Source organism: Triticum dicoccoides, chromosome 5B, assembly GCF_002162155.2.
Source record: "Triticum dicoccoides isolate Atlit2015 ecotype Zavitan chromosome 5B, WEW_v2.0, whole genome shotgun sequence".
NCBI lineage: Eukaryota > Viridiplantae > Streptophyta > Magnoliopsida > Poales > Poaceae > Triticum > Triticum dicoccoides.
The window spans coordinates 50,904,609-50,909,259 of record NC_041389.1 but is presented as its reverse complement, the minus strand read 5'-3'; positions in this window follow the sequence as shown (position 1 = coordinate 50,909,259).

The following is a 4,651-nucleotide window of genomic DNA, read 5'->3' as shown; positions in this document are numbered from 1 at the left end:
AAAACACATTTGGCCGGGTTAAGCATCATCTTGTAAACCCGAAGATTGTCCAAGGTTTCCTTAAGATCATCAATCAAGGTCTCCTTCTCTCTGGATTTCACCACTATGGCATCCACATAAGCATGAACATTGCGCCCAATTTGTTTATGAAGACAATTCTGCACACATTGTTGGTAAGTCGTCTGGGCAGTCTTGAGACCAAAGGGCATTGTTACATAGCAGAAGGCTCCAAACGGAGTAATGAACGTCATCTTCTCCTGGTCCTTAACTGCCATCTTGATCTGATGATAACCAGAGTACGCGTCCAAAAAACTTAAACGCTCACAACCCGCTGTAGCATCAATGATTTGATCAACACGAGGGAGAGCAAAAGGATCAGCTGAACAAGCCTTGTTTAAGTCCGTGTAATCCACACACATACGCCAAGTGTCGTTTTTCTTAAGCACAAGCACCGGGTTAGCCAACCACTCTGGATGAAACACTTCGATGATGAACCCAACTGCTAAGAGCCGAGCTACCTCCTCACCAATGGCCTTCCGCCTCTCCTCATTAAATCACCGAAGAAACTGCTTGATCGGCTTAAACTTTGGATTAATATTAAGAGTGTGCTCAACGAGTTCTCTCAGTACACCCGACATGTCAGAAGGTTTCCATGCAAAGATGTCCCGGTTCTCACGGATGAACTCGATGAGCGTGCTTTCCTATTTGGGATTCAAATTAGCACTAATACTAAACTGTTTGGATGAGTCGCCTGGAACAAAATCAACAAGCTTAGTATCATCGGTCGAATTAAACTTCATGACCGGCTCATGTTCTATGGTTGGCTTCTTTAAAGATGTCATATCCGCTGGGTCAACATTGTCCTTGTAGAATTTTAACTCTTCTGTCGCACAGACCGACTCAGCATAAGCTGCGTCACCTTCTTCACATTCCAAGGCCACCTTCCGGCTCCCATGCACCGTAATGGTTCCCTTATGACCCGGCATCTTGAGCTGCAAGTACACATAACACGGCCGTGCCATGAATTTGGCATAAGCCGACCGTCCGAACAGAGCATGATACGGGCTCTTGATCTTGACTACTTCGAACGTCAATTTCTCTGCTTTGGAGTCATATTCATCCCCGAAAGCTACCTCCAATTCGATCTTACCGACCGGATACGCTGATTTACCGGGTACGACTCCATGGAAGATAGTGTTGGACTGCTTAAGGCTCTTATCAGTTAGCCCCATGCGACGGAAGGTCTCATAATAGAGGATATTGATGCTCCTGCCTCCATCCATGAGTACCTTGGTGAATTTATATCCGCCCACCTAAGGGGCCACCACCAGGGCTAAGTGACCCGGATTATCAACCCGGGGAGGGTGATCCTCCCTACTCCATAAAATAGGCTGCTCGGACCATCTCAAGTAACGAGGAACTGCCGGCTCAACAGCATTCACAGCCCTCTTATGAAGCTTCTGGTCTCGTTTACATAAACTGGTGGTAAACACATGATATTGCCCACTATTCAGCTGCTTTGGATTGCTCTGGCATCCACCTTGCTGCTGTTGCTAACTGCCTTGGCCAGATTGTTGGTTATACCCACCTTGGTTGCCTTGAGAATTTTGAAAATTGGGATTTGACCCGCTGCCCAGGCCATGAAAGCCGCCGCCACCTGAGCCGCCGCCCTGCCCATTGTTACCATCAAACATGTTGGAAATTTTGAAGGCCTTGACGATCGTACAGTCCTTCCATAAATGGGTAGTCGGCTTCTGCTGAGTGCCGTGTCTCGGACAGGGCTCGTTCAACAATTGCTCAAGTGTGGGGCCTGACCCGCCAGACCGGGGAGGTGGTCTCCCTTTTCACCGTTGGTTGTTATCCTGCACACTAGTGTTAGCCACAAAATCCAAACTACCGTCAGCCTTACGTTTATTACCTCCTTGATTTGCCGGGTTGTGCTGAGGGCCCTTGCCATTGCCATTCTTCTTTCCCTTCCCTGCCTTGTCATCATCAGACTCGGGATCCTTGGTACTATCAGAGTCGGCGTACTTGACCAGAGCCGCCATTAGCATGCCCATATCATTACAATCGCGCTTGAGCCGCCCCAACTTTTGTTTTAGAGGCAAAAAACGGCAATTTTTCTCCAACATTAAGACTGCAGAGCCGGCATCCATCTTATCAGATGAATGTATTATGGCTTTAACCCGGTGCACCCAATGGGTTGTAGACTCGCCCTCCTCTTGCTTGTAATTCGCCAGATCCACAATCGACATGGGCTGCTTTCATGTATCTTTGAAATTCTGGATGAACCGGGCCTTTAGCTCCGCCCATGAACTGATTGAATTAGGTGGCAGGCCTTTCAACCAAGTGAGGGCGGTCCCATCCAACATCATGGTAAAGTACTTAGCCATTGCAGCATCACTGACCTCCAATAACTCCATAGCCATCTCGTAGCTTTCGATCCATGCCCCGGGCTGTAAGTCGGCCGTGTAATTTGGCACCTTCCTAGGTCCCTTAAAATCTTTGGGCAAACGCTCGTTGCATAGAGTCGGCACCAGACAGGGGACTCCTCCGGTCCTGGTGGCCACACCTGCCTCGATAGAAGTTGTCGAATAAGCCGGATACGGCTGGTAAGCCGTCAACTGAGCCGCCTGCTCAGCCGCCTACTAAGCCGCCCGCTCAGCCTTTTGACATATTCTGTCTTGATCTACCAAGTTAAAGGCTTCATGGCGCGCCGGGTCATGCCCACCTGGCTGGTTACGACACCAGACGTTGCTCGAAACGGCCACTGAATCCATGTGCCTGCTATAACTCAGGCTTCGGCTCGGGCCAGGGGTCGAATGGACCCTGTCCCGGCTGTATGAGTACGCCTCCTACTGTGCTAAGGCCGTCTGAATTAGTTCTCTCACCCGGCGGGTTTCAACCACCGCCGGAGAGTCACCATCAATTGGGAGAGCCGCCAACCGTGCCGCTGCCGCTATCATGTTCTCCAACGAGTTAGAATAGTGACCCAGAGGTGTTGGTACATACTGAGGTGGATCTGTGTTTACGCGGGAAGGTCCCATCACCTGCGGTTGAACAGGCGCGCCATCCCCGGGTGTTGCAATATGGTCTGCCCCTGTACGCAGGGAGAGCCACGGCGGGTTACTCGGCCCTGCCCCCAGTGTGTGAAAGAGGTTTCGAGGATCATAAACCGGGGGGAGTCGAGACTAAGTCTTCTGATGCCTTTTCCTCATGACCTCATTAGACGCGTTCTACTCTTGCATGAGCCGGAAAGTCTGTGCCTGAATCTGCTGAGCTTGAACATCGAGAGCTGCCCGCTCTGCGGTTATCCTGACATATTCCGCTGCTAGGTCTTCCTTAGCCTGCACCATATCCAATTTTAACTATGCCACCTCCGCATCATGACGAGCTTGGTCCGCCGGGTTTACCACGGTGGTTAAGAGAGTGGTCAGCTTATCTGTGAGATCCATCAACACCTGAGCCGACGAGCGCACAGGGCCTCCTGCCCCGGCTGCTGCTGACCCGGAGGTCATGGCTGCCGCAGTTGTGGAGTCTTGCATAGGTTGTGTGCCGGCCATGAAGATCCCAACCCTACTCGGCGGCTCAAAGCAATCCGGAATACTGCTGCCATCGGAACAGCCCCCGAGCCCGCCGTCTTGCAGTTGATACAACGAATCTGTCTCACCTGTGGATGACCCGCCATCAGAGTAGATGGCCGTCTCACCGCCAGGTGCAGATCCTTCAGAGAGCCCTTCATGGATGCATCCCACGAAGGAATGCTTCACAGCAGGCGGAGCCCGGGCGTGTTTCGCACGCTGAGCCGTTTCAACAAGGTCGGTGCAGATGTCCGGCTTAGGTCCCGCCTCGCCGATCTTGCCAATGAAGATGTGAATTCCACCGAAGGGGACCCGGTACCCGTACTCAATTGAGCCGGCCTCGGGGCCCCAACCTGTGTCGTCAATGTAGAGCTTGCCGCGACAACTCTTGGTCATCCGGCCCACAGCATATCCCTTGAGCCCTTCGAAGCTGCCCTTCAAGAACTCGAATCCACCATGCGCTGGCCCCATGGTGGGCGCCAACTTTCGTGGAATTGCCACGGCAGATGTCCTAGTGAAAGGACTTAGTCATGGAGCCATCACAACTAGGAAGCTTGAAGGGGTTAATCGGGACAAAGGACACGAGGTTTATACTGGTTCGTCCCCTTACGGTTGAAGGTAAAAGCCTACAGTCCAGTTTTGAGTGGGATTGCTTATGTCTCGATAACCAGGGAGTGAATCGCTGACCTAGCTCTCGAGTTGATGTTACTTGCCCTGAACCGCCGCCGGGTCGTCCCTTTATATACAGAGGCCGACGCCCAGCGGCTCTACAGAGTCCCGGCCGGCTCATAAACAGTGTCCGGCTCGGTCTCTTAACTATTCTTGCCTTACAATACAAGTCATGCATACATGGCGGTTCCTCACTACGGGCCTTAAGTCGCCTCTAGGCCATGGGCCTTTAACTAAACCGCCATCCATAACCTGGGTCTTGGGCTTCATGAATATTTGCAAGTATGACCCGGCCCCTCCTGGGCGGGTCATACCAATAGTTATATCCCCAACAGATAGAGATAGGGTAAGTGTCATTTCTTTCATGGTTCTTCCATGTTCATGCTTCTTCTTGGTGTTTC